At 40.0% G+C, this 12,953-nt stretch overlaps 1 pseudogene; it reads right to left on the bottom strand.

Moving 5' to 3' along the window:
* Window positions 1-10,926: 10,926 nt before the first annotated feature.
* Window positions 10,927-12,346, bottom strand: LOC100350561 (multiple inositol polyphosphate phosphatase 1 pseudogene; annotated as a pseudogene).
* Between the last annotated feature and the right edge of the window lie 607 nt (window positions 12,347-12,953).

A 12,953-nucleotide genomic window follows, 5' to 3' on the forward strand; every position in this document is an offset into this window, starting at 1 on the left:
GCTAGAAATTGTGACTCTTAGTAAGCAACTTGGGGCCGGTGCTGTGGCTCACTAGGCTAATCCTCCGCCTGCGGCACTAGTCCCTGGTCGGGGTGCCGGATTCTGTCCTGGTTGCCCCTCTTCCAGTCCAGCTCTCTGCTGTGGCCCGGGAGTACAGTAGAGGATGGTCCTGGTCCTTGGGCCCTGCACCCGCATGGGAGACCAGGAGGAAGCACCTGGCTCCTGGCTTCAGATCGGCGCGGTGCGCCGGCCGCAAAGCACCAGCAATAGTGGCCACTTGGGGTGTGAACCAACAGAAAAAGGAAGACCTTTCTCTCTCTCTCTTTCTCTCTGTCTAACTCTGCCTGTCAGAAAAAAAAAAAAAGCAACTGGGTGATTTTTTACCGAATTCTCTCCCTGAATGTAGATGCTCAAGCCAGTTACATTCCAAGCAGATGAAATTTTTAACTTTGACATTAAAGTCTAGGAATAAAAAACCGCAAATTTTGAACCATTGGCAATGATTATTGTTTCAGCCAACTCAATGGTCAACAACATAATGTACAAAAATTAATGACTTAATCATATGAGTCAATATTTTACATTACTTTTTGTATCATGGAAGAAGTATATATGAATGGAAAAGCAAATAATATTTAGGTTTTTTTCTCAATTCCAAAGTTCTGAATTCCAAATTCTTGTTTTTAACTAAATATTTTATATTGACTATTAAATTATGATCTATTAATTTTAAAATCTGGTATCAAATATATTTTCACTTGGTGTATGCTATGACAATAATATACTAAAGCAAATTAAAAATATCAAACTGTAAATTTAAGTTTATACAGACCTGTGGCTGGATATTTTGATTTCCTTTAAGAATTTCTTGCTTTTCCCAGACTGTAATTTGTAAGTCATTGTGTGGTAGAGAAAAGCTATTTTTTTCTAATTCAGGTTCTATGTGTTTATCATTGTTTTTACTCCAATTGTCACATAGTAGCTTCTTGATCATTTGCCTATTTGGCTTTGTTTTCTTGTAAGAGTCTGTAATAGCAGAAAAAATTGTTCCTGTATAGTGACTTTTATTGTAATCATATGCTGTGTTTCCTTGGTGTAAGTAAGCTCCAAATATAAAAAGGCTTTCTAGACCACCATAGCAAGGAATGTGTCCTAAGCCTAATACATTTAATAGATTGTAATTTGCATTGTTAAGACTAGTTTCCTTGACAGATCTGTATAATTACTTAAATGTGCCATGTGGAACAGTTAGATAAAAGCTGTAATCTTTATAAAATAAAGATATAAAATAACCACAATATAGAATCAATCCAGGTGTTACATTGACAGATGAACAGATGAATGGATCAAGAAAACATGGTTACATATACACAGTGGAATATTGTTCAGTCATAATAAAGCATAGAATCCTGTCATTTGCAGCAATATGGATGAATCTGGAGGACACTATATTAAGTGAAATAGATCAGGCTAAGAAAGATAAAAACTGTGTGTTCTCACTTGTGAAAGCTGAAAAAATGAATCTCATAGAAATACAAAGTAAAACAGTGATTATGAGAGGCTGGAAAGAGGAGGGGGGAGCAAATGGAGAGAGGTTGGTAAATGGGTTCAGGAGTACAGTTGGATACAGTAATAGCTTCCAATGTTCTAGAGCAGAGTAGGATAACCGTCTTTGTATGAAGAGTCTTTACTTATTTTAATCAGCTTTTATTGTGTGCCAGATAAGTGTTAGGCACTGGGGTTTAAAGGATGTAAATTAAGATGACATAGATGGCTCTTTTATGGACGATTCCTGATCTGAGATTTAAAGACTGAGATTAGTTTAAAATATGTAGAGGACAGAAAAAAGTGACATTATCAAGAGAGGGAAAAACATGAAACGGGTGTAGTTGTCTGAAAAATAGGGGCTGGTGAAGCGGGCATCACCAAGAAGTTCAGTGATGCCAGAGAGAAGGGCAGACATAGGGCTGGTGCTGTGGTGTAGCAGGTAAAGCTGCAACCTGCAGTGCCGGCATCTCATGAGGGCACCAGTTTGAGTCTTGGCTGCTCTACTTCTGATCCAGCTCTCTTCTATGGCCTGGGAAATCAGTACAAGATGGCCCCAACTCTTTGAGCCCTTGAACCCACTTGGGAGAACTGGAAAAGCCCCTGGATCCTGGCTTCAGATTGGCACAGCCCTGGCCATTGAGGCCATTTGGAGAGTAAACCAGCAGATGGAAGATCCCTCCTCCCTCCCTCTCTCTCTATTTCTCTCCATCTGCCTCTCTGCAACTCTGCCTTTCAAATAAATGAATAGTAAATGTTCACCATTGTTACTCAGTGGAAGTTTTAGAGCCATTAAGCATGAGAAAGTACTCAAAGGGATACAGCTGGGAAAGGAGGAAGTGAAATTATCCTTATTTGCAGATGACATGGTCCTGTATATAGGGAAAATGAAAGTCTCCACTAAAAGACTATTGGAATTCATAAAAAAGTTTTTTAAAGTTGCAGGACCAAAAATCAGCAGCCTTTGTAAACACAGAGAATGTCATGGCTGAGAAAGAGCTATTAAGATTAGTATTCACAATAACTACAAAAAATTTAATACCTTGTAATAAATTTAACTAAGGATGTGAAAGATATCTACAATGAAAAACATTATAAAACATTTATAAAAACATTGTAAAACATTAAAGAAAGAAGATAAAAAATGGAAAAAAATCATGCATGCTTGTGGATTAGGAGAATATCACCAAATTGTCCAAGTACCAACAGCAATTAAGAGACTCAAAGAGATGCCAATCAAAATAACAACATTTTTCTCAGATCTAGAATAGGGATGTTAAGATTGCCATGGAAGCTATGAGACCCTGAATAGCTACAATAATCTTAAACAGAAACAAAGTTGGAGGCACAACCATACCAGATTTCAAGACATACTAAAGGGCAGTTATAATCAAAGCAGCCAGGTACTGGCAAAAAAATAGACATATAGACCAGTGGAACAGAATAGACACTCCAGAAATTAATACATGCATCTATAACTAATTAATCTTTGACAGTTAGCTAAAATCACTCATTGGAGAAAAGAAAAGATGCTTGGAAAATTGGATCTACATGTGCAGAAGAAAGAAAAAAGACCCCTACTTTATGCTTTCTACAATAATAAATTCAAAATGAATCAAGGATGTAAATCTAGGGCATGATGCTATCAGTTTACTAAAGAAAAATGTCAGGGTACCTCTGCAAGACATTGGCATAGGAAAAGACTTCCTGATAGGGGCTGACGGTGTGGCGTGGTAGGTAGAGCTGATGTCTGCGGTGCCAGCATCCCCTATGGGTGCTGGTTCAAGACTTGGTTACTCCACTTCCAATCCTGCTCTCTGCTATGGCCTGGGAAAGCAGTGGAGGAGGTCCTTGGGCACCTGCTCACACATGGGGGACCTGGAAGAAGCTCCTGAATTGCAGTCATTTGGGGAGTGAATCAGTGGATGGAAGATCTCTCTCTCTCTCTCTCTCTGCCTCTTTCTAACTCTGCCTTTCCAATAATAAAATTAATTAAATAATAAATAGCTCAAGAAAACCAACAGCAACAAAATAAACAATCCAATTAAGAAATGGGCATCAGGGCTGTCACTGTGGTGTAGCAGGAGAAGCCACTCCCTGTAGTGCCAGCATCCCATATGTCTGCCAGTTTGAGTTCTGGCTGCTTCACTTCTGATCCAATTCTCTGCTATGGCCTGGGAAAGCAGTAGGAGGCCTAAGTCCTTGGGCCACTGTACCCACGTGGGAAGACCCAGAGGAGGCTTCTGGCTCCTGGCTGCAGATCTGTGCAGCTCTGGCTGTTGCAGCTAATTGAGGAGTGAACCAGTGGATGGAAGATCTCTCTCTGCCTCTCTTTCTCTCTCTGTGTAACTCTGACTTTCGAATAAATAAATAAAATCTTAAAAAAAATGGGCAAAGGTCTTGAACAGGCATTTTTCAAAAGATCAAATTCAAATGTCAAATAGATACATGAAAAAATACTCAGGATCACTAGTCATCAGGGAAATATAAATCAAAACCACAATGAGGTTTCACCTCAAACCTCTTTAGAATGTCTCTTATACAGAAATCAACAAATATCAAATATAGAAATGATGTGGGGAAAAAGTTACCCTAATCCACTGTTGGTGGGAATGTAAACTGCTACAACCACTGTGGAAGACAGTATGGAGATACCTCAAAAATCTGAACTTAGACCCACTGAATGTCCCAGCCATCTGCTTCCTGGGAATTTACCCAAATGAAAAGAAATCAGTGTATGAGAGAGTGATCTTGTAATCCAAAAACTGTACTTTGGAAATTTATATTTATTAAATAAAAGTTAAAAAAAGAGTGATCTGTACAACCATGTTTATTGCAGCTCAATTCGTAATAGCTAAGATATGGAATCAACCAAATGTCCATCCACTGATGACTGGGGAAATAAAATGTGGTGTATGTACACTATGGAATACTACAAGGATGTAAAAAGAATGAAGTCCTGTGTTTCACAACAGAATGGATGCAACTGGAAACCATTATACTTAAATAAGCCAGTCTTCAAAAGACAGATACCATGTTTTCTCTGATATGTGGCAGTTAATATAGAATACAAAAAATTACAGGGTTAAAAGGGAATCTTGTGATATGATTGCTTATATACCTGTGGAACTGTGGTCTTCCTACTTTCTATTTGTTCAATGTTGTAGTTAGTGGTGAATTAAGCCTGTGATTATAGAGTGGATTAAAATTATGTCACTGCAAAAAATTCACCTTTTAAAAGGTTCAAAACAGAATTATTTTATCATCCTCCACTTGATATACCTGTTTCAACTACTTTTTTTTACTTCCTGAATCCTCTACCTTTCTTACTCTTATTTCCTCTTTTTTACTTCTGTGTGTTTTGATTTTCCTCAGATCAAAAATTCCCTTTAAATGGAACTAAAATTCAGTTTCTTCAGTGGCACTCACAATTTAAGCTGTTGCTGATGGCTGGTAAAATGCAAAACTTATCAGCATTTTACTTACCTTTTTCCTTACTATGCATATAATAGGTTAGTTCCTTTTATTATTAGAACTTATCTGTGCTCATATTTTAGACAAACATTCTGTCAAATGACTTTTAAAAAATTAGCTCTTACCTTGTAGTTGTTCATTTATATCTTTCCTTCTTTGATCAGCAGGCCCACATTTGCCATCATATTTCTGAAGAGGACATTTAGAAATATGCTGTAATAATTAGTGTCAACAATAAGTTATATAAATACTTCACAGGTTCTAAGCAAATAAACAAATTTCAAATTTTAAAAGCATTTCAGCTTACAAGTAACAGAAGCATATATTGATAATAAAGTGAGTTTTTCCCAGTAAATATTTTCAAAAAGTTATAGCAATATTTAAGAACAGTATTTATTTCCTTAGCTTCCCAAATATGCCAGGCACTTATTTACACATTTTTCTTCACATATAATATAAAAATGACAAGAAATATGGTTATCCCATTTCATATGTCCTGGCCATTCCCCAGTGCTAAAAACAAATTGATATTTGAATGAGATCCACTGTTCCAGGACTCGGTCCATTCTTTCCTCTTCCTAGACTGTCACAGGGATGGTGCATTCTTACCCTTCAGGCAGCAGCTTCAGTACCAAACTCAGAAGGATCTTCTCTGACTATGAAATTCCACACCCATTTCCATGCCCAGGGTGAGCCCACAGTGACTACACTCCCCACCCACACATTCACAGGAACCACAAAAAGGATCTGTTTGGCCTCAGTGTGAGCCCAGAACCCTCTGCAATGACCCACCCCAGGTCCTCAGTGAAATCTGAGCCTCAGAGGCTGGATACAGTGATTCCTAGAGAACCAGCTATCCCCCATGCCCTATCATGGCGTTACAGCACGCTCAGTCATAGCATGCAGGGCTCCACAGGCACAGGGAGCAGGCTGTTCTGTCTACAGTCTAGAGGTTTTCCCAGAGCCAGCTGCTTGTCAGTGCTCCACCTTGGTAGGTTGAGTCTGGGTGCACATGATAGAGTAAGGGGCGGAAAGTGCCTCTCAAGCCTCAGTGGGCTTCCTGCCCCCTGCCAGCCAACAGAATCAAAGTCAGTGGGGACTTCGGGTTTATCCCTCCAATAACATTCCCTAGTTGTGCATGCAGGCAAGGCACAACAGCCTCTGCTTGTCTTATTAAGATGGTGTTTCTTCCCTGCTAGTTGCCAGATGCCTTTATGGGGGGATCAGAAGAAAACCATGTGTTCTCCCTTCATGAGGCTAGGTGGACACCCTGACCCTGCTAGTGTTCCAGGCCAAAATCAAAACAAGTTTGGTGTGCAAAGATCTCCCTTTGGTGATATCACCAAACAGGTTGCTGCAGACTCCTCTCATTTCACTTCAAGAAGATGGTATCTCCTACAGTCCCTGGCTGTGGGAGTTGCTGGTGATGTCCCCACTCACTCCTGGGTGTTTGTACCGTCCACACTGCTCCATGGTGTCTCTTCTTTCTGTAGAATTTCCACTGCAAACCTCTCTTCAGCTTCTCCTGGGAATGCAGTTACTCTGCTTTTCTTTATATCTCTCAGGCCAAAATCAACATGTTTCTCCCTATTTAACAATCTTGGATCTCCCTTTTAATACCTTATTTCTAAGTGCTCTAGGAAATATATAAATATTACCTAATTTCCAATAGCTCACAGCGATGAAGGAGCTTACATGAATACTTATAGTACCAAATACAAAAATTTCTAAAATTTTAATCTTTAGAAAGTGATATAAGGACTTAAATTAGATTTTTTTAAACAAACAACAGTCCAAAATATTTCTGGGCCAGCACTGTGGTGCAGAGGGTTAATGCCCAGGCTTGAAATGCTGGCATCCCATATGGGCACTGGTTCTAGTCCCAGCTGCTCCTCTGCTATGGCATGGGAAAGCAGAAGGTGGCTCAAGTGCTTGGGCCCCTGCACCCATGTGGGAGACCCGGAGGAATCTCCTGGCTTCAGATCGGTGCAGCTCTGGCTGTTGCAGCCATCTGGGGAATAAACCATGGATGGAAGCCTCTAACTCTGTCTTTCCAAATAAAGAAAATTAATCTTTTTTTTTTTTGACAGAGTGGACAGTGAGAAGAGAGACAGAGAGAAAGGTCTTCTTTTTCCATTTGTTCACCCCACCAATGGCAACTGGGCCGGCGCACAGCAGCTGGCACACTGCGCTGATCTGAAACCAGGAGATAGGTGCTTTCTCCTGGTCTCCCATGTGGGTGCAGGGTCCAAGGACTTAGGCCATCCTCCACTGCCTTCCCGGGCCACAGCAGAGAGCTGGACTGGAAGAGGAGCAACCGGGATGGAATTTGGTGCCCTAACTGGGACTAGAACCCGGTGTGCTGGTGCTGCAGGCAGAGGATTAGCCTATTGAGCCGTGGCACTGGCCAATAAAATAAATCTTTTTAAAAAATTCTGAAATTAATTTTTTTCATATGTTGTTAAGAGTTTCTGCTTCTAGAACTTATTATTGTATTGGGAAAAACATGTATTCTCTTATATGCAGAGTTTTAACTATGCAGTTAATGGAATGACTTAGAAAAAAGAGTGGAATCCATTGTGACCCAAAATTGAAATTTCCATAATTTCTAATATCACAATAGTCAAAGTTCAGAACCAAGAATAGAAATGGGGAAAATTGTCTCCTAAAAATTACATGATGGCAAAATAAAAGATCTAAGAAAAGAAAAAAATTCCCTGACATATGCTAACAGTTTCAGAACTGAAGCACACCAGGGAGATCCCATGATTACTATAACAGCTAATTTGGTTCAGTCATGATTTGTTTAGGCACATTCATTCTAAAAGGTTGATATGATTTAAAAGTCACAGTGTTTTATAAATGCACCCTTGACCAAATTTTATATTCCCTCTAGTGCAGTAAAGTGTTTCCTATTAATGTTCCCCTATATATTTCTCAGCCCATTCTTTTCACTCTTACCTTTTTAAAGTGTATACTTATTTTTGATATTTACCAAACTAAAAGCATTTTAAAATGACAACTAATCATATTTCTACAAAATTATTTTCTCTAACCAACTTTCCATTAAACATGTGAGATGATGATACATAGAGCACTGCTCTATTTTAAAAGTAAATAATATATAAGGTCGGTGCCGTGGCTCACTAGGCTAATCTTCCACCGTGCGGCACTGGCACACCGGGTTCTAGTCCCGGTTGGGGCACCGGATTCTATCCCGGTTGCCCCTCTTCCAGGCCAGCTCTCTGCTGTGGCCAGGGAGTGCAGTGGAGGATGGCCTAGGTCCTTGGGCCCTGCACCCCATGGGAGACCAGGATAAGTACCTGGCTCCTGCCATCGGATCAGTGTGGTGCACCGGCCATGGCAGCCATTGGAGGGTGAACCAAGGGCAAAAGGAAGACCTTTCTCTCTGTCTCTCTCACTGTCCACTCTGCCTGTCAAAAAAAAAAAAAGTAAATAATATATAGAACTAAATTCTGACCAAGAACATTTGTTTCATAATAGAGCATTTACCTTGGCATCAAAATCATAGTCTTTTTCTTCTGATTTAGACAATGGATCACCAAGATGAAGTTTGATGGCAAGTCTTTAGAGAAAAATACATAAAAGTGTGAGAGATCAGTTATCTGTATATTTGATTATCCTTTATATAATTAAATTTGCCCTTTTAAAAAAGATTTATTTATTTGAAAGTCAGAGTTGCAGAGAGAGAGAAGGAGAGGAAGAGAGAGAGAAAGAGGTCTTCCATCCTCTGGCTCACTCCCCAGTTGGCTGCAATGGCCGGAGCTGTGCCAATCCAAAGCCAGGAGCCAGGAGCTTCTTCCAGGTGTCCCATGTGGGTGCAGGGGCCCAAGCACTGAGACCATCTTCTACTGCTTTCCCAGCCCATAGTAGAGAGCTGGACTGGAAGAGGAGCAGCCGGGACTAGAACCCATATGGGTGCATTGACCTGTGCCCCAGCACAGGCCCCTCATTACTTCAATTTTAATTCTCAACTTGCTGATACTGGACAGAAAAACAAAGTTTTGAAATATGCTAGAGTTCTGAGAGAATATATGAAGTATGTAATATGTGTTCAGGTCAAATTTGATAAATGGATTGCAGGAAGGTTAAATACAGTTGGAAAGTTCAACATCTTTTTAAAGAAAAAGTCCAAAAGGTAAAGAAATAATTTTTCTATAGTAATGACCATTTATTTTTGCTGTTTTTAATTTTCAGAAGGACACATAATATAAAATGGTTATTATCAATACATAAGCAATAAAGTTTATAGTATGAAAAATATATAATTAAAAGCATAAATAATAATAGAAACCCAGATAAAAAATTTCCTTTACTTTGGAAGAGGTTAAAAGTTAGTATAAATAATCCATAAACATTTAATTGCAAGTAACTCATTTTATCTTGCTAGATTCATATTTTTCCTCTTTCCAAGGATTCTTCTGTTAACCTTTTATTAGAATTTTTATGTGTTCATTGTAGAGATAACAAATAAAAAAGAAAATTTCACATATAAATCACCAGCCTGAAATATCACCTTTTATCATATTTTGTACATTTTCTTAGCTAACATATGCATAAACTGATTTTTTCCTTACATGGCATACCAGATATATCTGTGCATGCCCACATATATCTGTCTATGCCAGTTTCAGTGGTCATACATGACTGCATCCTGTAGATGCATTATAGTTGGTAACATCCATTGGGAGTTCTTCTTAGTAAGTTGCTATTTTAAGTAGCGCTGGGTAAATAAATTGATTTATCTTTGGCTACTTTTGAAATATACTGTTATATAATATAATTGAAGAGTAGAATGCATGCATTTTTAAATGTTGTACAATACACAACATGAAATTGTTTATTTTAAAAGTCATAGGCAACATAACCTTTAAGCAACACTGTACATTCTGCTCTTTATTCTCACAAATTGATAGAAAACAGTATTTTAATTCCCATTTTAGCTTTTTTTTAAAGTCACAAGAATTTTATTATAGTAAACAGTCTCATGGTATTTGACAGAACTCAGAACTCTTCTTTGAGATAGGTTCAAATCTGTGAAAACAAAGCCAGCCATAATGAAGTCTTTATTTAAAAAAAAATCAAACAACCAAAGATACATTTCAAAAAGCAAAATATAAAAACAGAAGCCAAAAACAACAGAAAAGATAGCTAAGCAATAGATTTAAGAAACTTTGATTCCATCCATCTGACTTGTTGGTAACTGTTCTGTTTGTCCTTCCACTGCTATCTCTGTAAAAGTGGTATGATAATTTAAGACAACCTAAGACCTATTAGAAGCTTTAAGGAATTATTGAAAAAGTGTTCAAATGTTTTACAAATACTACCAACAAACACATTATACTTTTTATCTTGCTCCAGTGAAAGTGTCTCTTTAAATCAGACTCTGCTCTGTAAGTTTCAAACTCTCATCTAGAAAGATGTTAGCTTTCTTCCCAAGTAATACTCGGTTTATCACTACATTTCTGATTAAGACAGACAATTAATACCACAATTGTCCTACCTAAGGCAAAAAGAACTTTATCACATTTGGTAGTCCCTAGACTCAGTTCAATCAAATGATGAGTCATTCAATTAATATTTTATTAATTGTTACTCAAGCATTTTTCAAGTATCATTTTGAAATTACATCCTATCTCAGTGTGAGGTTTCTTAAACAGGAAGAATTTCATTTCTGTTAATATCTGCAGTGCCAGCTGTTTCATTAAATAGATATTTTTCTCTTTAAGAAGCTGCTCCAGTGAAGAATCATTTCTTATATATCATGTCCAGATCCAAAAAGAAACATTTTTCTGTGAAAAGAAATACTCAAGAAATGTGAAAACTTTCTGTAATCAAAGGATTGCCTACCTCTTAAAAGCATGTAATCACCCCTACAGTTTGGTGAAGAATTAAAAGTTTTCACTAGTGGCTTACAGCTCATCAGATGTACTGTTCACCTTTGGTAATTCACATTCTTCACTGTTCTGACAACCCTGAAGGATGTCCTTGTAGTAGTTCTTCAGATCCTCATACAAAGAAACAGTTTCCTGTGAGTGAGCCAAGGGTAACACCTTTTCATTCAGGAACATCTGCACTTGGAATTGTTCTTTAGGAGTCAGCGTCCTCACAATGGTAAAACACAAATATCAGGTTTGAGGCATAAGGTACAATGTGACCACTTCGGAACTTCCGGTGCATTTGTTCCTTATAATTATAAGCTGTCAGGGGCTCCTTGTCTTTGAAGTAGCCCATGAGAGAAAGCAGTGGTAGAAGGGTCTCTGCATGACTAAACTGGAGAATGACTGGAGAAGAAATCGGTTGAGATCTTTGCTTCTGTTCAACTGCTTTGTCTAAGTGCTGGAAGATATCCTGAAACAAGGTGCAACTGGATCGACTATTAATAGTATAGCCATGTCCTCTTTTCCAGTACTGTTTCAGGTCATTTAAATATTCTAATACCTTTGTATCATCTATGTCAAAAACATCACACCAAGGAGACTTAACACCTTTAATTGCCAGGTCAAATGAACAGGTAAAAAAAGCTACCTGAATTAAATCTGCATTTAAATCATTTACTGGCACTTGCAAAGTAGCTGCAACTTTCTTTAAAATGTTCTGCATTTCTGGTCCAGTTTTGAAGGCTTCTACGTGATAAAGAGCCGTAGCATTCCTTCCCATTTCAGTTAAAAACTTCTCACAATGATCAAAGAATCTCATCAATTTATCATTAATCCTTGGAGGTCCACACTCCGTATCTGCGACGTCCGGCGGCGGCAACCCAGGGTGGTAGTGCTGCCACAGCCCCTGCAGGAAGGCGGCGCCGCTGTCCACGCAGCGGTGCTTGGAGCTGGTGAGGAGACGGAGGCGGCCGTAGTTCTCCCGGCTGAAGAGGGCCGGGAACAGCGATGCCAGGCGTAGCGCCAGCTGTCGCATGTCCTGCCGTCCCTTTTCCACCAGCTGCCCGTCCATCCAGTCGGCGTACCCCAGGGGCCAATCGGCCAGCGCCGCGCCCAGGTGGCGACCGCCCGCACTGCTGCGGCCGCGGGCCTGCAGCAGCCCGTGCAGCTGCCTCAGCTTGCGTATCTGTTTAGCCGTGGGGTAGCGGGTGCCATGGCGGATGAGGGCGACCAGCTGCACCGGGGTGCAGGTGCACCTCGGGGTCCAAAACCAGCCTGGGGTTGACATCCTCGTAGCGAGTCTTGGTGCCAAAGTAGGGGCTCAACACCGAGGCCACTGGGTCACTGGGCCCCAGGAGGGAGCAGCACATGAGAGATGAGAGCAACGCCGCAGCCAGGGCCACGGCAGGTGCTACGGCAGCCCCCATTTTAACTTGAAGTTTTTGTCTTGAGGCCTGACATTGTGGTGCAATGAGTTAAGCTGCCACTTGGAATTCCAGCATCCTGTATCAGAGTTCTGGTTTGGGTCCCGCCTGCTGAACTTCGATCCAATTTCTTGCTAATGAGCTTGGGAAGGCAGTGGAAGGTGGCTTAAGTATTTGGGCCCCTGAAACTCACGTAGGAGACCAGGATGGGGTTCCTGGATCCTGGCTTCACCCTAGCCAGACTTGGCTGTTGTGACTATTTGATAAGTGAACAGTAGATAAGACTGCTTCCCTCCCTCCCTCCCTCCCTCCCTCCCTCCCTCCCTCCATCCCTCCCTCCCTGTCTCTCCTTCTCTCCCTCTCTCCCTCCTTCCCTTTTTCTCTCCACCAACTCTTCCCATCTCTGTAACTCTTTCAAATAAATTATTTTTAGAAAGTTTTTATTTAATAAATATAAATTTATTTATTTTTCTTTCGTTTTTATTTGACAGAGTTATATAGATAGTGAGAGAGAGAGAGAGAGATAGAGAGAAAGGTCTTCCTTCTATTGGTTCACCCCCCAAATGGCCACTATGGCCAGCGCTGTGCCGAAATGAAGCCAGGAGCCAGG

This window comes from Oryctolagus cuniculus, chromosome 19 (assembly GCF_051225735.1).
Source record: "Oryctolagus cuniculus isolate XC-2025 breed Fujian yellow rabbit chromosome 19, ASM5122573v1, whole genome shotgun sequence".
Lineage (NCBI taxonomy): Eukaryota > Metazoa > Chordata > Mammalia > Lagomorpha > Leporidae > Oryctolagus > Oryctolagus cuniculus.